This window comes from Protopterus annectens, chromosome 5.part0 (genome assembly GCF_019279795.1).
Source record: "Protopterus annectens isolate FY-2018-M chromosome 5.part0, PAN1.0, whole genome shotgun sequence".
Classification (NCBI taxonomy): Eukaryota; Metazoa; Chordata; order Ceratodontiformes; family Protopteridae; genus Protopterus; species Protopterus annectens.
In genome coordinates, this window is record NC_056735.1 from 799,974,487 (window position 1) to 799,996,873 (window position 22,387).

Here is a 22,387-nt window from a genome sequence, read left to right on the forward strand (position 1 = left end):
GCAAATAAAAGGACCACACATATGGTGTGTGAGGCATTACATTCTGCAAAAATCATGACAGTTGAGAGGTATGGTCATGTACACTAACTATCTAGACAGCTAAATATTTCTCATTTGGCTGCTGGAGGAGTAGAATCCACAAGCAGTGAGTACAGGAAGGGTGATAGTTTCATTTAAAAAATAATTTTGCACACAACTATCTCTTTCAGAACTTTTATTAATTCCTGTTGTCACAAATTCTGATTGTACACACACATGCATAGCTGTGTCTGGCATCAGATTAGAACCTACAAACAGTGATCACAGGAAAAATGAGCACTGTTTTTGAAACAGATAATTATCAAAGCACCATCTCCTTTCACCCATTATTCCTTACTGCAGCATGTGTAGCAGTCTGATATCTCACTGGCTTGTCATTAGATAAGATGTCAATAAATTATGGTGTACAGAACATATTCACCTCTTACTGCATGACATCTGTACAAAGCTTGACAGAGTTGTGGCTATAAGCACAAAATTAGGGCCAATATTGACATGTTGCTGTGATAACCTCATATATTTACTATTGTAACAGGATTTGTTGTGACATATGTCCTATGAGGGATATGAAGTCAGAAACTCTCAATGTTGTCACCATGTACTGACTGCAATCTTCACACTATGCTTCTGCAGTTCACAGATAGGTGCACTGTGAGTAAAACAATAAACAAAAGGCACCACACATGCCCAGTCTACATATGACCCTACAGATGGGGGTTTCCTCAGAAACATAGCTCTGTCATGATAGGTATTAAAACATGTAGACCAGTCATACCCCCACACACCCTGTTAAACCAACATTAGTCCAAATGCAGAATAGCAACACTTACAATCAGTGGTCATGTCAGGCACATCCCCCTCCTGTGTGTTGTGGCCTGTTTCTACAGTGTATGTTGTTAAAGGTAAGACCCCAATCCAGCTGTGATGCTAGTTGCCAAACACCGGATCTAAGTCCTGTTCACAGTGAATGAAAAGGCCCAACACCAACATGATTTTCCTAGATATTGGAGTGTGTTTCCATGCAATTGGGTATGGGAATGTTACCACAGCTGTTCCACATGCAATCACCTAGAGGAAGGCTGCAATTCATTCAGAGGCCATCAGCTGATCATGAGCATCACTTACAAAACACATGCTGCTGCCTAAGCAAAGCAGGTGTAATTCCTCACATCCACCAGATAGGGCGTGAGAGAGGCAGACGGAGAAAAATTAAGTCAGGGAGGGGGTGGGAGATTATAACCTAAGCATGTTTGTGTTACACACCTACCAGTACAGGTCACACACCTGCCAGTACAGGGTATCAAACCACTGACTGACTATGTTTTCTATCACATATCTATGCAGTTATTGGATGCGGCACATAGCTTACATTTTGAGGAGCTCTCCAAATGTATATGTGATGGTGAGTGACATCTGCAACATTGATATGGTAGCAATACGGTAGGTGTAGTACATGTGCCTGTTTGCATGAACAGGTGTCAGAGTTTATACAGCCACACTCTCTCAGGGACTCACACATATTGACACACTTGGCAGAGTCAGGAATACACTTCCTCACTAGTTAGTTTGCACAATACAGTACTGTGCAGGTATCAAAGGCACCACAGGGGTATTACAGAGGTTATATGGGCAAAGGGTATGTGGAGGTGTCTGACATCACACAGCATACTTTAGTATGCCATTGGCAGTTGTAGTGAGTGTGAATGTGGTCAAAAGTGTCATACACCACAAACACTGACACAGGGTGCCAGTACTGACATGCATGCATGCATTGCTTCATGGGTGTGTAGTGGGTGACTGTGCCAGAAGTCTATACAAGGCTAGGGGAAGGGTATACCTTGGCATCAGTCCACATGACAATGGTCTGCAGTGTGGCTCTGGGGTGTAGTGTCTGTATTCGCCCACACAGGTGGGTATTGTATTCACCATTCAGTCACCTGGGTAACTATTATGTGTGACCATTGCTGTTCAATGCTTGTCATGTATGTTTTCTTTAGTCCATGACATGGGCGCTGTCTGGGATGTGCACACATCCCACATGCATGTACAGTGATACGTGGAACTGTACCTGGGGTGTCTGGCCCATGTTGTGTACACAGATTGTTATAATCAGATGTGCCTGTCCTGGCCTCATGTGCTGGGAGCAGGTAATGGACAGCAGGTTGACTCTGCACCTACATTGACAGCATGATACAGGTTTTGCCTGGTGTCAGTGGCATCTGTCCATACAGGACATGTGTATAAGGCATGGTATGTGATTTGTGGGTCACATTTGTTGGCACCACAGGTGTTGCAGGTATCCAGTGGGGAGTATAGTGAAGGCACATTGTCTGCATGTATGTGAGTATTGTACTGATGGACAGGGTGCCATGCCCACTATAGTCCACTGCAATCACACCATGGTTACTATCTGTGAGCAATATGCAGGGTACTACCAACATAGAAGTTGTTGCCTAGGCAAGTGTGTTTGTGTATGACACATGGGTTGAGAGTGTTCTCTATGTAATACAAAGGTTGCTAACTTTGTTCACCAGGCCTTGATGTCACATGTAGGGGTATGGACTGCCACCCCAGCCTCTTGGCTATTTCACATCTGTTATCCTTGTAATGTGGACATTGTGACATGTAATAGGGCCACCATATAAGAAATTTGCAAAACCCACTCCAAAATGAGCCCATTTGTTACACACTCATAGCCACCTCCACACAGGATAGGAATGACAAACACAGACACACACACACACACACACACACACACACACACACACACACACACACACACACACACACACACAAACACACACACACATACATACCTGCCATGTCTGGGATTAGAACTCCTACCTAACTAGTTTATTACCCTGCAGCATCACACAGTTATAAGATGCACCACAGAGATTATTGGAATACTCCTTCCCCAATGGTGTATTTCACAGTGCCTGACATTAGCAAGATTGCCAAAGTAGGGCATTTGAATTGTAATGAGTGTGACTAACCTAAAAAGCATTGATCCCTACACAGACATAGAAACACACAAGCATCCGCACTTGCCATGTGTGGGAATAGAACCCCTACCAAAGTACTATATCACACTACAGCATTATGCTGTTATAGGATGCACTACAGAGTTTACTGGGCTACACCTTTCCCAAAGGTGTATTTCACAGTGAATGACATCAGCAGCCTTGCCAATGTGAGGCATTTGAATTGTAGTGAGTCTGACTAGCCTAAAACTTATTGCTCCATACACAGACAGAGACCCAAGCACACATAGTTGTCACATCTGTGATTAGAACTCCTACCTAACTAGTTCATCACACTAGAGCATTACACAGTTATAGGACATGCCACTGAGATTACTGGGCTACACCTTTCCCAAAGGTGTATTTTACAGTGAATGACATCAGCAGCCTTGCCAACGTAGGGCATTTGAATTGTAGTGAGTGTGACTAACCTAAAAAGCATTGCTCCCTATGCAGAGACACACAAACACAAACACACACAGTTACCATGTCTAGGATTAGAACTCCTACCTAACTAGTTTATCACACAGAATTACGCAGTTATAGGACACTCAATGGAGATTACTGGGCTGCACCTTTCCCAAAGGTGTATTTTACAGTGAATGACATCAGCAGCCATGCCAAAGTAGGGCATTTGAATTGAAATGAGTGTGAATGGCCTAAAAAATATTGCCCCCTACACAGACAGAGACGCACATGCACACACACAGTTGCCATGTGTGGGATTAGAACTCCTACCTAACTGGTTTATCACACTACAGCATTATACTGTTTTAGGATGCGCCACAGACATTACTGGGCTACTCCACTCCCAAGGATGTATTTTAAAGTGGGTGACAACAGCAGGCTTGTCATAGTAGGGCTATGGGGAGGGCAGTGTGTGTGCAAGAGTCATAACCCATTCATCTAGATGTTGACACACCACATGCAGGCACACGCAAGGTTATATTCTGCAGGTACGTGTATACAGCTGCTAGATGACTACTGCCTTGTATAGTCATGTTGCACAGCTAGCAATTGCAGCACATTGTCTGTAATGCTGATGGATACCAGTGGCTACTCTGTACAGTGAGTGACATTTACACATCATGTGGTTGTAGCCAATTGGCTGTATGCTGGGTGGAACAGGCCACATAATGGATGGCTCTTTGGCACAGTCTCTCTTTTCCAGACATCTATGTATGTCTACTTTTGGCATATTATAGTGTGTTGTCCTTGGATATATGTCTGTATTCCTATCCAATGTATGTGAAAAGCATGACTGGTGCATACTGAGGAGTGTATGCACTAACATCTGCAACTGTCAGATATGTATGGTCCACTGCTGTTTGCAGGCATGGGCTTCATTTGTTTAAGCACGTGTGCATGCCCAGTATGCCCTTCTGTACTGTATGTGTGGATCCATTCCAGGTAGTTTGTACTCCAGTGCAGACCTTTGTGTTGTACACCTACATGTAGCAAACTGTTTCTGCCTGCTACTACATGTATACATAGGACTGGGGACACACCTGCCTATTACTACTACATGTGTACATCAGATTGGGGGGGGTCACACCAGACCATTTCTCCTTTTCTACATAGGATTGGGGGGGCACACCTGACTGTTACTACATGTCTACATAGGTTTGGAGGGGCACACCTAACTATTTCTACATTGCTACACAGGATTGGGGGCACACCTGACTGTTACTACATTTCTACATAGGAATGGGGGTGCACCTGACTGTTACTGCATGTCTAGATAGGATTAGGGGGCACACCTAACACTTGTACACATTTGACATGACTGTACTGGTATGTCAGGTACTCCATTTCATTCTGTTTTCTCACCTATCATGCTGACTAGAAGCATATCAGTGTACTACAGGTCTTAGGTTTGATTGACCTAGATATTAGTTTCTGACTTCCTACCCTTCAGCACTAATATCCCACTGCCTGACCTGATGTAGTCTGTCTGTGTAGGCCTGGGGGGGGGGTAACCATAGGCATCATTCAGAGGCCTTAGCACAGCCTTTGTTTGTCTTTGTGTACACCTATCTTGATGGCTGAGACTGTTGTTGGGTATGTGAACCTCCCTGACTGGCATGTGTGTGTCATATGGACACACATGTGGCCCAACACATTTCCTGCAGTGGGTTTTGTCACCATGTGTAGTACTGGCTACTATGGTGACACCAGTATTTGTTACAGATCTCATGCTGCCACTATAGGTGTCTACTATCTGCTGGCATCCCATTCAGCCACCCAATTCCCTTGCATGCTCACATCCATACCATAGATACAGGTAACAACACATACTACTCCATTCAGCAATTGGTAAGGAGAGTGACTTACCTTGTGGATGTGCCAGAATTGAGGATGGTGCTGGAGGGCTGCCTATGTTGGATGCACATAGTACACTCCCTACACATGGTTGAGCACAGGTAGTGTCATGTTTGGCATCCCTTTTGCTGCATGTGCGAGTTAGAGAAAGATGTCAGTCCCTGGGTCTTTCCTGTGTCAATGTATGTGCTATGCATTGCCTCATTGCCAAGGCATACTGGGCACACCTCCTTCTGCCTACTGGGGCAGGCTCAGGTTGTTCCTCCTCTGAGTCACTCTGTGCCTGTGCAGGCCTTGGCAGTGGTGGAGGGCTGTGTGGTCTTGCACTGTGCTGTTCTTACTGCAGCTGTTTCCGCACACTTATATTGTGTAGCATGGCACATACGATAACAATTTGAGTACATGTAGCTGGTGAGTACTGCAAGGCTCCACTGGATGTGTCCAAGCACTGGAAATGTGACATGAGCATCTCAAACAAATACTCTATTATAATTCTGGTCTGTTTGTGTGCCTCATTATGGAGTTCTTGTTCGGGTGTGTGTGCATTTCTGATGGGTGTCATCAGCCACAGCTGCAGTGCATAACCAGCATCCCCCACTAGGTGACCATAAGGATGTTTCCACTGGCATATCTCTGGTACAGCTGCATCAGATGCCAGATGTGGGAATCATAATAGCTTCTAGGGCAGCCAGCACACACATTCATTATTATGCCCTGGGCATCACACATGACCTGGCAGTTGATGGACGGGAAGCCCTTGCTGTTGATGTAGACCCTACCATGATCGCCGGGTGGTGCTTTGATGCATATGTGCATGCAGTCTATAGCACCCACTACCTCAGGGTACTCTGTTATTTGGTGGAAGAGATGCATATTGCTGGGCAACACCTCATGGGTGATGGGGAAATATACATGCTCACCGGCATGTGCTGACATGGCATCCAGGAACTGGTGGAGTACTCTGGATGCTGATGCCTGTGAGATCCCCATGATATCCCCAGTTGGCCTGTGGAAGCTACCTGTAGCTAGTATTCTTAGGCCTACACATATCTTGGTGTCCACTGGGATGGGTTCCCCCCTTTTAGTTCTGTGTGAGGCGTGGCCGGCACAGCTCAACAATTTGATGTAGCAGGTCGCTGTCCACCCTATAGAGCTCCACTATCTGCAGTTCATGTAGCCCCTGGTAGGTTACCCAGGGTCTGTACACTCTTCTCCGTCTCCTCACTGTGGGTTGGTCGACAGCATTCTCATCCTCTCCACCCTCAGCCTCTTCCACAAATGACCATTTCTGTATTTATTTGAGACTGTACTGCAATGTTGTTTTAAAATATGTCCTGTTATTCTGAACTTTGCAATCACTGCGCTGAGTTATTGAATATTGTCTTGTTCTTTTATTATTTATTATGAAATATGTTTAAACCTTTTAATTGTGGCTAGTTTGTTTGGAGATATTTAAACTCTAAGAGTACTTGCATTAGTATTTGGTGACACTATATGGGCCACTCCAATAACCTTGAATGTCTTGGTCACACATCATTTGAATAATAGTAATATCACACAGTAGGACTGGTCACCCTTTTGGATGGGCCTTATAGTAGCTGATAATGAGCTGGTTGGTAGCAGTGATAACTACCTTATAGTCTGGGCAGAAGGGGGCATAGCCAGTTAACCTGTGTCAGCCTTTTCCAGGAGTGTGTGTGTGTTTGTATTTAAATCAAATCTCAAAGTGTGTGTGCCAGCTACTTGGGCAGGGACACAAAGCACTTGATGGACAGAGAGGGTGCTGAAGGTTTTGGTTTGACTGCTCAGCTGAGATCTTAACCCTATAGCTGTGCCAGTGGGGGTCTTATTGAGGATATGGAGAGAGAGAGGGAGAAACCAGCTCTACACTGACTGTGATCTCTGTGTGCTCTTAAGGGAAATTGTTCTTTACTGTGTGTGTACTTGTCATCCTCCCAATATGTACACTCTTCACTGGTGCTAGTGATGAGGATTGAGGCTCCTTGATTACTGGCCCAGTGCAGAGACATTACATATTAATTGTTTGGCAGTGGTTCGATAGCCACATCACATATTAATTGGCTGACTGTGGTGAGATAGCCACATCACATATTAATTGGCTTTTAGTGGTGTGGATATTGAATTCCTGTAGCCTGTGTACAGTGGTCACTGAAGGTGTTTGTACTCTTAATCAGCCACACAGTGAACATTCAGAGTTAATATCACAATTGTTTTATTTTTTGTTAGCTTAGTTAGTCAGGGAAAGTAGGCAAGAATGTCAGCAGAGGAGTATGGCAAGCTAACAAGGAGCCAGTTGGCTGAGATGTGCCAGGCTAAAGGACTGGTGCATGCAACCTGACTAAAGCAGGCATAATTGCAGCTTTAGTCACAGCTTATTCACAGAATAGCAACCAGGACAATCAGACTGGCCGTGGGGATGTACAACTCACAGAAAATGGACAGCTCAACTTTTCCACAGAGGACTTAAAAATCCATCTGGATTGAAAGAGACTTGAGTTGGAGGCCAAGCATTTTGGAAACAGAAGCAGCAGACAGACTGTGATATCTGGAGGTTGAGGAAAATGAGAAACTGTGATGTCTAAAAGATAAGGAAAATGAGAAAGTGTGACATCTGCAGGTTGAAAAGAATGAGAAGCAGAGGCAACATGAAAAGGAGATACTGACTTTTCACCAGTCATGTGGGTAATGGTGAAGGGAGTAACCAAACCCCAGAAGCAACAAAGGTCAGTAAATTTCATGGTGAAGGGAGTAACCAAACCCCAGAAGCAACAAAGGTCAGTAAATTTCTTCCACAATTTACAGAGGAGGATAATTTTGATAGTTTCATTCATATGCTTGAGAGGGTATGTAAACAGTATAATGTTGGCCAAGGGCTCTGGGTAAGGTTCCTGACCCCCTTATTCCATGGTAAAGCTGCAACTGTTCTTTCCAAACTGTCTGACACTGATTGTTTAAATTACAATATTGTAAAAAACTGTTTGCTAGAATGTTTTAAGTTAACACCTGAAGCTTATAGGAAAAAGTGTCATGAGCATAAACACAAGGCAGATACAAGTGTGTGTGAATATGTTGCTGAACTAAGCGCTTATTTTCATAGGTGAGTGAGTGGATGTCAGGTCACCACTTTTGAAGGACTGTCAGACCTTTTTTGATGGAACAAGACATTAGCACTTTTCCTGAGGACATTGAGAATCTGGTTAGCTGATAGACAATGCAATACTGTAGATGAGTTGAAGAAAAGGGGAGACCTATACCTAGCAATCAGGGCATACCTGCACAGGAATGGGATACCCAGTGCTGCTCATGGGACTAAGGGAACCCAACAGAGTCTGCCGGCAGCAAGGGAAGCCACTAATCCAGGTACATGTCCAGGACCAAGTGTTAAATGTTTTAAATGCAACCAGTGGGGTCATGTAGCATATAGATATCCAAGGAGGCAAGGTGGGGAACAAAAGATGGGAGCACCAGTAATTGGGAATGACAAAATACGAAGAGTAGGTTGCCTTGAGACAACAAAGGTTCCAAACTACCAACCGGCAGATGTCCTGATAGGTAATGATTTTAATAATGCAGTACCATGTGTGCATGCAGTTACACGCATTTATGCTTGGTCTGGTAGCTTGGGGGAGACCCAGACAGACAACACACTTGCAGCCAGGATAGGTGAGGTGGTTATTTCAGGGAGGGAGCTACCCTGTAAAAGTGAGACTGAAGGTGAGACACAGCTGCTTGTGGTTACTGATGTTCCCTTGGACAGATTGACTTCAAGGGCAGAGGTGAGTAGTAGTACCCAGGCAGACTCTGAGGCACTGCTGTCAGAGGATACCAGACCTCCTGTGGAAGGGGAGCTTGGAATGGTTACAAACAGAGAGTTGAGACAGGCTCCGCTCTCAGACCCTACATTACAAGGCCTGAGGGAGGTAGCTAGTAAGACACCTGATTCTCAAGGGAAGGGGGAATCTGTATACTGGGACAAATTGTTACTGTAAAGACAGTGGACCCCTGTGGGAAGGCTAGAGGGTGAGAGAATACTGCAGTTGGTAGTCCTCAAAGCCTACTGTCTGGCACTTCTAGCCATAGCCCATGATATTCCCTTTGCAGGTCACATGGGCATAAATCATACAAAGAGATGTCACATAGCTCACAACACCAGTGTGCCACCCAACAACAGCCCCTAAGGCAAGACAACGTACCTAACACTTTACTCATAGATGACTCTATAGTCAGGCACACTGATATCTCACTCACCAGGCTGAACAAGGAGAAAATTACAGTCAGCTGCCTGTTGGGTGCCAAGATCCGCCACATAACGCATGCACTCAAGTCACTCCACAACAAGTACAGATATGACTCTGTCATTGTCCATGTTGGAGTGAATGACTTCAGACGTACCTCCCTGGACTACATGAAAAGAGACATGGAAGAGCTCTTGGATCATGTGGCCCAGGCAGGTATGACCCTAGCCCTGAGTAGCATCCTGCCTTCACCCAGAATGATACCACAGTATAATGACAAAATGACTGACTTCAACAATTGCCTAAGCTTCTGGTGTCATTCAAAGGGGATCCAGTATCTGTCTGCCTGGGACATCATGATCGACAGACCACAGTGCTTTGTCATAGATGGTCTGCACCTGTCACCCCTGGGATTCAGGTTACTGGCTAAGGCTCTTGACACCCCTATAGTGCCTTTTTAGGCAAAGTTCAAAGGACAAAGCCACCACTGTAACAGGTACAAGCATGCAAAATCTGAAGTTAATGCTACTCAATGCTAGAAGTTTAAATCTCAAAATGCACTTTCTCGAGGCACTCCTAAAAATGGAGAACATTGATATCTGTGCAGTAAATGAGACCTGGTTCTCCAGAGAGTACCCCTGCAATACCAGACTTACAACTCTTACCACACTTGTCGGCCACCAAACCAGGGCTGAAACACTAAAGGTGGAGGAGTTTCCATATTCACAAAGGATATTCACAACACCTGGCTAGTTGCCCAACACAATGCATCTAAAATTCTCCAAGTGCATCTAACACTAGGTAAGACTGCAATCCAAATTGTACCTTGCTACAGATCCCCCACCATGCCCCAAGATTCTCACTACACCTTTCTAAGCATACTGGAAAATATTAGATACAACCAAACACCCTAATACTGGGTGATTTCAACTACCCTGCCATTAACTGGGAAGACTACTCATGTACCAACACCTTTGCCTAAGAGTTCTTGGAATTCATAAATTCCAACACCCTGGATCAACTAATCCTTACTCGCACCAGGGGCGCCAGTATCCTAGACCTGGTCATTAGCAACATGGGAAATCGATGCTCCACACCTATGGTCACCCCCTCGTTGATCAGGTCTGACCATAAGCTAATCACCCTTGATATCTACATCCCACCCCCACCCCACCCCAGTAAGAAAACCTTCATAAAAAACTTCTCCAAAGCCAACTCCATGCTGCTCAAGTCAGAAGTGACAAACTTCATGACACCCATGCAGATGGGAACTGAAAGTTCAACTGCTGAATCCTACACTAAGGCATTGTACCAACAAATCCAGTAGTGAATGTATCGTGCCATCCCCAATAGAACCAAGATGCTCTTCTCCAAAAAAAAGGAAGCTGATCTGTTAGTCCCTTGCCATAAAAAAAACATTACAACAAAAGGAAGAAACTGTTGCAGAAAAGAGGAAAATCTCAGGATGCAAAAAACTCCCTTAGCAGCCTCAGTAAGAAGCTAAGATCCCTCATAAAATCCTCCAAAGCTAGTTACGGAAATAAAATTGCCAAAGATTCCAAAGACAACGACAAGGCATTCTATAGCTATGTCAAGAATCTAAATGTCAATGCTCAGATCTGCTCTGAGCTACAATAGAATGGCATTAAATATACTGATCCCAAGGATATTGCCAATATCTTGGCAGATCAATTCAGTGCAAACTTCAACCCCCTCTCACCCCCTAAAGGGCCAATCTCAGTACCAAAAGATTGCCAAATTCCAGTAATAACAGCAACACAGGTAAAAAACGCTCTCCCCAAAACTAAGAATACAGCATCCATGGGACCATACGACATCCCAGGCTGTGTACTACATGAACTACAAAATGAACTGGCATCTCACCTAAGTGTCATGTTTAATCATAGCCTCTTCTCAGGCTTCATATCCACTGAGTGGGGCACAGCTACAGGTATCCCACTCCACAAGGGGGAAATCCACCTTGGATCCCGGGAACTACCATCCCATCAGTCTAACGAGTCTGATCTGCAAGGTCATGGAACGTATTATCATGGAACTTATAAACAAAGACATTGACAACCTTCAAACACTGGACCCCACACAGTTTGGGTTTGTGAAGGGCCGATCTTGTCCCCTGAACCTGATTGACTTCTCAAATCAGTATTCAGAGCTGTGGACAAGGGTAAGGTGGTCCACACAGCCTATCTGGACCTCGCCAAGGCCTTCAACACCATCCCCACTCTGGAATCATAGATAAACTTACTAAGCTGGGCATTAATCCCTACTTCACTTGATGGGTTGCCAACTGGCTTACTGACAGAACCCACACTGTAAAAGTAGCCGACTCCAAATCCAGCTCCAGACAGGTGACAAGTGGAGTATCTCAGGGTTCAGTCCCAGGACCGCTCTTGTTTGGCATCTATTTCTCTGAAGTACAGGCCAACACTAAGGGACTCTGGCTAACAAAGTATCAGATGACTGCAAACTGGGAGCCATTATTTAATCCCCAAATGATGTGGATATTTTACAAAAGGGCCTTACAGAAACAGATGCTTGGTGCCAGAGCCATGGGCTCAAGCTCAATGCCAAGAAATGTATAGTTATCCCTTTGGGAAAAAAACATGTACCCATGAATTACCACATAGGTGGCAGTACACTAAACACTGAAAGTGTGATAAGAGACTTAGGGACACAGGTGGACAGTGGTCTCACCTTCGATAACCACATCACCACAATAATCAGGAAATCCTTCTATGTGGCACACCTCATCACTAAGGGCTTTTCATCCCGAAAAAAGTAGGTCATTGTCCCGCTGTACTCATCACTCATTAGACCCATTATAGAATACAATGCCCCATTTAGTATGTACCTCTCAAGACATCTGCAACAACTGGAAAGGCCACAGAGATACCTCCATAAAAGAATCACAGGCCTAAAGCAGATGCCCTATGCTGACCATCTAAAAGAACTCCACCTATACTCTGTTGCATATCGTCTACTCAGAGGTGATCTCTGCTTAACATACAAGGCCATGTCAAACCCAGAACTGTTGGACATGCTACACTTAAAGAAATCCCAATCCCTCAAAGACACACGTCTCCAGTGATCTAAACCTTGTCATCACAATGAACAAAACATGCTGGAGGGATAGGTTCCTGACCGAGAGACTCCCCAGACTCTGGAATAGACTGCCCATACATGTCAAGCAGAACATCTTTTTGGCCCTCTTCAAAAGGAACCTTGATGACTGGATTGGAAATAGAAAATTCACCCCGGGGATCATGGCAGTTGTCCTGCTAGACAGGGGTCCAAGGATGTTAATACTGAAGGAAGAAATAGCCAGGGAATTGTTATGGCTCGGCTTGTATAGGCCCTAGGACCAATAGCCTAGTACCAACCTATGAACCTATGAACCTATACAGAACATAGTGGGCTGGGATTTCCAGAGATGTAACAGGGTACTGCAGGACCTGTGAGCAGTGCCCAAAGGTAGGCAAGGCAGGAGACAAGGTGAAAGCTTCTTTAATGCCTTTGCCTGTGATTGAGGAGCCATTTCAGAGTATAGCTATGGATATTGTGGGGCCTCTGAGTATCTGAAGTTCCACAGGGAAAAAGTATAGCCTAGTGGTAGTAGATTATGCTACCAGATACCTCGAGGCATTGGCTCTGTCCTCCAGTGAGACAGAAAAGGTGGAAAATGCTTTGTTAGAGATTTTCAGCAGGTAGGTTTCCCAAAAGAAACACTGACTGACAGAAGTGCCAATTTCATGTCAGACCTGTTGACTTGTCTGTGGTGGTAATGTGGGGTGAAGCACCTAAAGACCACCCCCTCCATCCTCAGACTAATGGTCTTGCTGAGAGGTTAAACTCTACACTCAGGTCTATGCTACAGGCTTTTGCAGATCAGTTTAAGAGGGACTGGGACAAATATTTTCCCCATCTGTTGTTTGCTTTCAGAGCAGTGCCCCAGGAATTCACAGGTTTTTCACCCTTTGAGTTGCTGTATGGGCATAGGGTGAGTGGACCTCTCGATTTGATTCTTGATGAGTGGGAGGGTGAGTGTGAATCCCACAAGGAGTCTGTTGTGGCATATGTCCTAAACCTCTGAACAAGGCTCAGGGAACTTGTGGGCTTGGCCCTGGAGAACCTGGCAGAAGCCCAACAGCAGAAAAAAGTCTAGTATGACAGGAATGCTCAAGGTAAAGAGTATGCTGTAGGGCAGCAGGTAATGGTTCTCATTCCTGTCAGACACTATAAGCTGCAGGCAGCCTGGGAGGGACCCTACAATGTGGTAAGGAAGATCAGTGATGTTAACTACAATGCAGAACTGCTAGGCAGGAGGGAGGGCAAAAATTGTATCATGTTAACATGATGAAACCTTATCATGATAGGGAGGCCCTTGTACTGAGTATTTTCAGTGGATTTCAGGAGGAGTTTGAGGGAGATCTGATGACTGATCTCCTCAGTGAGGTTCGGATTGACACCTCAGTGGAAGGGTTAGCAATGTATCAGCAGCTATCCCCTCCTGAGGTTCAAGAAATCCAAGCAGTGTTATAGGAGTTTGTGGACATGTTCACCGGGAAACCAGGGTACACCCACCTGTTGCAGCACCATGTGGATACAGGACCCCAAAGTCCTATTAGGCAGGCCCCTTATAGGGTAGCTGAAAGAGCCAAACAGATTCTCAGGGAGGTGAGACAGGAAATGTTGGAACTAGCAGTAATTCAGGAGTCCAGCAGTCCCTGGGCCTCCCCAATGATGCTGGTACCAAAGAAGGATGGCAGCACCAGGTTCTGTGTGGACTACAGGAAATTAAATAGTCACACAGAGTCAGATGTTTATCCAATTCCTAGGACAGATGAAGCCCTAAAGCAGCTGGGTGGGGCTAAGTATCTTATCACCATTGATCTTACCAAGGGTTACTGGGAAGTGCCCTTGGCTCCCAGTGCTAGAAAGAGGTCAGCCTTTGTGACTCCTTTTGGCTTGTATGAGTTCACAAAGATGCCGTTTGGGATGAAAAATGCCCCAGCTACTTTCCAGAGGCTGGTAGATCATATCCTAGCAGGAGCAGGAGAGTTTGCCCTTGCTTACCTAGATGATATTGCTATCTACAGCCATTCCTGGCAAGAGCAACTTCAACATGTCAGGCAGGTGTTGGGCAGACTATAGAGGGCAGGGTTGACCATTAAGACCAGCAAATGTCAGGTAGGTATGGCAGAGATCTCCTATCTGCGGCATAGAGTGGGGAGTGGTAAGATCAGGCAGAAACTGTCAAAGTGGAAGCCATTCAGGCATGGCCTACCCCTGTTACCAAAAAGCAGGTGGGGGCATTTTTAGGTACAGCAGGATACTACAGAAAGCTCATCCCCAATTATAATACCATAGCTGCTCCTCTCAGAGACTTGACAAGGAAATACAGGCCAGATAATGTAGTGTGCATCCCAGCATGTGAGCAGGCATTCCAAAAGCTTAAAGGAGCTTTGGGAGGGCCTCCTGTTTTAGCCAGTCCATTACAGCAAAGAATTTGTTGTGCAGGTGGATGTTTCAAACCATGGGGTGGTGGCTGTACTTAGCCAGGTTTCTTCAGAGGGAGAAGAGCACCCAGTGGTTTATCTCAGTTGTGGGTTACCCAGGGAGGAATGATATGCAGCTGTAGAAAAGGAATGTCTAGCCATAGTGTGGGCACTGCAGAAACTTCAGCCTTATCTGTATGGAAGGAAATTCACTGTAGTTACAGACCACTATCCCTTAATATGGTTACATAGAGCCAGCTAACAAAATGCCAAGATACTAAGGTGGAGCCTAGGGTTGTAAACATATGATATGACAGTGCAGCATGGCAGTGGGGTTAGTAATGCCAACGTAGATGGGCTGTCAAGACAGGGAATGGGTTAAGCTTTTCCCAGATAGGCAACTCTCTCAAGCAATGATTCTTAAGGGTCACTTGAAAAACTAACTTGAGTTTTTGGGGGTTGGGAGGTTGTGAGGCTGCCAGCCCAGCTAGCTGGAATTTTGTAAATAATTCTATGTCATTTGTGAATATTAATATGATTCATATGCTTGTTTTACAAATGTAAGAGAACTATATATTATGTGGATATTAAACTACTGGTGCAGAAGTGTGTGTTGAACTGCATAATATGCACTGAGCTTCAAGAATGTAACCACAGTACACCCTAATGGAAAAGAACAGAAATGTAGATAAACTATAGTTGGAACATTCAAAGTTAACTTGCAAACCCTCAAGAAAATAAGTTGCAAAGTAAACTGTTTTATGACTGTGTTTTAGTGCAGCAAGCAGACACAATGTCTAGAGCTAGAGGTTTTCCTATTGTCTTGAAACAGAAATAATTACTAAGTTTAAAATGTAAAGATTTTTTATTGCTTTGTGACCCATTCAGGTATCATTAATAAATTCACCAAACTTGGCATCAATCCTTACATAACTAGGTGGGTTGCAAACTAGCTCACAGACAGGACCCACAGAATGAAAGGTGCAGACTCCAAGTCAGACTGTCAACCAGTCACGAGTGGAGTCCCACAGGGCTCGGTCCTGGGGCCTCTCCTGTTTGACATCTACTTCTCAGAAGTCCAGGCCAACACAGAAGGACTCTGGCTGACCAAGTTCACTGATGATGGCAAGCTAGAAGTCATTATCAACTCCCCAAGTGATGCAGACATCCTACAAAAGGGCCTGTCTAAGACCAATGACTGGTGTTGGAACCATGGCCTGAAGTTTAATGCCAAAAACTGCATCATCATCCCCTCTGGAAAATATGCAGTTCCTATGAATTACCACGTTGATGGGAGCCCACTGAACACTGAAGTGGCCATAAGAGATCTGGGCACCCAGGATGACAGCCACCTCACCTTTGACCACCACATTGCCACTGTGGTCAGAATGTCCTTCTACATGGCACATCTTATAATTAAAGGTTTCCCATCCAGGAAAAAAGAGGTCATCATCCCTCTCTACTCATCCCTCATTAGACCAATCATCGAATATAATGCCCCATTTGTCATGTACCTGATCAGACACCTACAACAGCTGGAGAGGCCATAAAAGAACTTCACAAAAAGGATCCTAGGCCCTAAACACATGTCAAGAAACTTCAGCTGTTCTCAGTCTCTTATTGTCTAATTAGTGGTGATCTCTGCTTGACTTACAAAGACATGTCTGACCCAGCCCTATTTGAAATGCAACACCTTAAGAAATCCCAATCCCCCTGCACCACACGCTCCAGAGATCACAACCTTATTACCACAATTAACAGAACATGCTGGAGGGACAGGCTCATCTTGCAAAGATGGCCCATGCTCTGGAATAAGCCTCCCATTCATGTCAAGCACAGCACCTCACTGGCCCTCTTTAAGAAAAATCTTGATGAGTGGATGGGTAACAGAAAATTCACTCCAGCGATCATTCCAGTTACCCTACTGGATATGGGCACTGTGAACTAACATCAGGGGGGCACGGTGCTTGGGCAATTTTTTTGGGCTAAGCTTGTAAAGGCTCCAGGGCCATTAGCCTAGTACACACCTATGAACCTATGAACCTATGACAGCTCAGCTGAGATCTTAACCCTATAGCTGTGCTAGTGGGGAGTCTTACTAGGGATCTGGATAGAGAGGCAGAAACCAGCCGCGGATTGACTGTGATCTCTGTGTGCTCTTAAGAGAAACTATACTTTACTGTATGTGTGTACTTGTTATCCTCCCAATGTGTATATCCCTCACTGGTGCTAGTGGTGAGGATTGAGGCTCCTTGATTACTGGGCCAGTGCAGGGGCATCACAGTAGTCATTTGCCTGAGGTTAGATGAAAAAAGACTACTAATGCACTTTATAGGCTCATTTTAGATAAGAGTGATGAACACAGTTTTAAGTTTCTTGTTTTATATAACACCTCAACTTACATCAGTGTAAGTGATAAATGGAATTAACAGAGAAAATGGAAACTAAATGGATTTTGTGTTTTAGGGCTCATTTTCCACCAAGCTTAAATGATATACTAAGCCTTAAGCCTATTTTAAGAGAGTTACATGATCAAATTCATAAAAAATAGTGTATAATTTTTGTTTTTATCATTTAAGAGTTGCTTTAATATTTAATTAGGTAATTGTTTAATTGATTATTGTTAGTTGAATATATTTAAGTAACCTTTGTAGCAGGAAGAGTTTGATGCCTGAAGAATGAATGTGGATACTGTGAAAGTTTTTTACTTGCGTCTGAATAAACCAAGCTACTCGAATGAATGTGGATACTGTGAAAGTTTTTTACTTGCGTCTGAATAAACCAAGCTACTCATCATAGTTCAAGTTTTCATTTTGTTTTTATGTGTGATATATACTGAGATTTCACTGGATTTATACACACACACACACACACACACACACATATGCTTCTGGGACATCAGGGACAGGAACAGATGCTAAGACATTTCCTTTAACAGGAACATTACTCGAGTTGCTTTGAGAGTTAAAGTTTATATCAAGGTATGATGTTGCGATAATGATTCAGACACTAGAAGAAGATGCCTCCGATTCTTTCTGTATTCTATACCCTCGGATTCTATTATGTAGGATCTTTGCTCTTTACATCAACTTTTCACTTTACAAACTCAATCAAAACATTTTGCTGTTTGCATCCTCCTTCTTTCAATGGATTGAGAAATCTGCTCATTTTATCATAATAGGACTTCTGAGATGAACGTTTTTTGATAAGTCGGGCTTTGATTGCTTTACTGTTTTTACCACTGGGCACCAAAAAACTTTTATTGACGAATAAGGTGGCTCTGATTTGCCTTGATAGAAGTTTCTGAGCAGGTGAGCCAAGTAAATTGTTTCGGGGTATATTTCTGAAATTAAGCAAATTCAGAAAAACATCAGTATTTTCAGGCTTAGATTTGTCTAACAGCTGCTTTGCACTTTGTACTGCATGTTCAGCCAAACTGTTTGAATGCGGGTACTCAGGACTACCTTTATTGACGAACAAGGTGGTTCTGGTTTGCCTTGATAGAAGTCTCTGAGCAGGTGAGCCAAGTAAATTGTCCCGGGGTATATTTCTGAAATTAAGCAAATTCAGAAAAAACATCAGTGTTCTCATGCTTAGTTCTGTCTAACAGCTGCTTTGCACTTTGTACTGCATGTTCAGCCAAACTGTTTGATTGCGGGTACTCAGGACTACTAGTAACATGGATAAGTCCCACTCTTGTGCAAATCTCTTGAACTGCTGACTGGTAAACTGGGCACCATTGTCAGAAATAACTCTGACTGGGCTACCATGGACTGAGAAATGATGTTTCAACTTACTAATGACAGTACTGGATGATAAGTTAGGTAGCAGGTCAGTCTCAAACCAATTTGAATAGGAGTCTACTAGCACTAAGTAATGCTGACCATTCCACTCGAATATGCCTGAGGCTACTGTCGACCAAAGTAGTTCAGGAATCTGGCTTAACTAAAGTGGTTCTTTTTGCAAGTGCGGTTTAGTACTATTACAAACTGAAAAGACAAAAGTACTTTCTCAATATCTTTTGACATAGAAGGCCAAAATACTGGTCCTCTCACCCTTCTTTTGGTAGAGTCAGTTCCTGGGTGGCCACAATGCAAAATCTGGATGTACTCTTGTTGTAAGGATGTTGGAACTATAACTTTGGGACCTTTAAACATGATACTATCTTTCATCAAAATCTCATCTCTATAAGGAAAATAAGGTTGTACTTCTGGAAATACACAAGATTTCTTTGACGGCCATCCAACACCGATGAAGTAGTTGAACTTTTGTAAAATAGGAACAGAAGCTGTGTGATCTCTGAGCTCATCAAGTCTTGTGGGAAAAAAAATATGCACTGCCATGACCTCAAAGTAAAGTTTCTCTTTGTTAAGTTGGTTCTGTTACTGGACAAATCACTCCTAAATGCACCATTTTGTCTAACTGAGCTTTGACTCTGCTCTGCATAGCTACTGGAACTTTCTTTGCTGGTCTGACAACTTGACTGACCTCTGGGTCTAACTTCATGGAGTGCACAACTGGAGGTTTACCTATCTTGTCTTTGAAAATATCAGCATACTCAGAGAAAACAGTATCAGTGAAATTCGAAGTGAGACATGTACTTATATGATGGACTTCTTTGGTAAAGGAAAGCAGACTCCTTTTCAAACTGTCTCTAAGGCCTAATAATGACTGTACTGGTCTTCTGACTACATAATACTGCAAGTCATAGCTGTTCCCAGCAGAGTACCATGAAAGTACTACTGAGCCTTCAGTCTGAATCTCTTCACCTCCATAAGCAACAAGCTTCACACAGTTGGACAAATGAAGTTGTCCCCAGCTCTTCTCTAGCAAATATTTCTGATGACATAACATTGCACTTTGAACCAATATCTATTTTGAGCTCTGTGGGTCTCCCATTAATCCAATCAATACAAAACACTTTGTTTTTTGCCAACAAATCTACTGTATTGACCTTTTCACCAAGCACAGCTACACCAACTACATAAGAAGTAGGGTCACAGCTTTCTACTTGATCAACTTGCTTCTTTGAGTAGTAACTTTTCTTAAAAAAATGTGGCTTGCTTGATTTACAAAGCTTTTGAAAGTAGTTCCATTTCTTACACTTGTGGCATTGTTGACCAAAAGCTAAGCACTTTTCTCATTTGGGCTCATGATTTGTACCACAATTACAACAGTTGACTATTAAGTTTGCCTTAGGTATTGATGAGTCACCCCCTTGCTTAACTGCATGTGCCTTAGGCCTTACTGAAGCAGCTCTGGGTTTTGTCTGAACTCGAGCTGTGCTTGCTTCATGCTTGGGCCTGTTTCTGTTAACCATGTGCTGCATACTGTCTATGTTGGCACTGGAAGGTGCTGGAAGCATGCTCTTATCATGTGTAAGTATATTGGTGTGCTTCTCTGTAAGCTCATATATTTGACAAATCTCTATGGCTTTGCTCAACATTAAATCACTGTCTCAAAGCAAAATCTTTCTCACTGCGTCATTATTAACATCACACACAAGCCTGTCTTATCAACTCCTCTCTCAAATCACCAAATCTGCATGTTTTAGTCTTGTTTCTCAAGTCAGTAATATATGCTGCAAAAGTTTCCTCAGGCTATTGATCTCATGTGTAAAATAAGAGTCTCTCCAATGTAACATTCATTTGAGGGTTACATAGTTGTCTAAATTTATGTTGTAAGTACTATGGGTCTTCCCTTGATTCAACTTGTACCACAATATGGCAGTCTTCCCCCTCCCCTGCATATACTGTGGGTGCATACACAAATGAATGGTCTCTTTCAATGGTTTCTGAACCAACTAAATTAAGCAGAGTAAATGCCCTCATATGTGCATGTTTGTCAGAAAAAGCAGCCTGTATGAAAATATTGTATTCCTGGTCAAACACCCTCCAATTTTCAGCAATATTGTTATCAAACACAAGTGATAAGGGTCTGTAAAATGCCTTTGCCATGCCCAAAAGTAGTTTCAAACACACACACACCAGGAATTTATAGTAATGCTTGACTGCACAATAAACTCTTCAAAATAACTGTACTTTGCAAAATAACTGTACTGTAACAAAGTACACAATGAAAATGCTTTGCACACTTCTTTGATACTTCAAGTAACTCTAGTTATGCTTCAAATACCTTTGGTTAATTCAAAAGAGTTGCTCATATCAAAAAACGTAGTCATTTGCTAAAAAATATAGCCATTTTGCCTTTTTCATGCTCATTATGCAAATTGGAAATTACTCTGTGAGTTTTCATATTCATTTTGAACATTTTTTAACAAATATTGCAGTTTCAAATATTTAGTTTAATTAATAATTGTTTTGAGTGTTTTGAAATCTTTGTTTTATATTCATAGCGAGAACAATCATTTATGAGAGTTTTAGTACCTGAAATTGGTTTCTAACTTGTTTGCGAGTCTTTTGAACAGTTCAGGACAATGCACTGCTGTATATTCCTCCATCACTAGCCGGACATGGTCTGACTTCTGAATCCCATTCTGATGCCATTTCACTCATCTGGCATAGATTAACAGATGATAAGGCTTGGGTGTTCATTTAAGCAGTTTTGTTACATATAAAAACATCAGGATGGAGGACTGGAAACATAAACTTAAATGAACTAATAAACTGACTGACTACTTCACTCATACATGCTAACACTCGCTCAAAATGGAACTGCTGCCTGCACATGCTCTGCATTTATATGCATGTGCCCATTGACTAGAAAGATTCTTTAAGATACAAACACACACTCTGATCTACAGTAATGTCTTCTAACTACAACAGACAGTCCATCAGCAAGCATTTTCTTAACAGTTAGAAGTGTGAAACTCCAAAGTGTGGCATTACTGACTGACTTTATTCCTCATTGATTTACCTGAAATATCAGTCACTTTAGGGGTACAGAGCAGGACTTTGTGGTAAACTCAGGGACAGTAAAGAGGCTTGGTGAGCAGGTGTAAGGTCTTGCATCCTTTGATTTTTTTTCTTTCATTCATTTCCACCCAGTAAGACATCTGAGATGGATTAACTCAACAAAGTAGCTGTAACTGCTGTGTGTGTGTGTGTGTGTGTGTGTGTGTGTGTGTGTGTGTGTGTGTGTGTGTGTGTGTGTGTGTGTGTGTGTGTGTGTGTGTGTGTGCAGACATTAAATACTTGCATAACTTACATTTTGGATGTTAAGACATCCTTTAACGACAATCACATACTGTATGCTATAACAAGTATACAGGAAC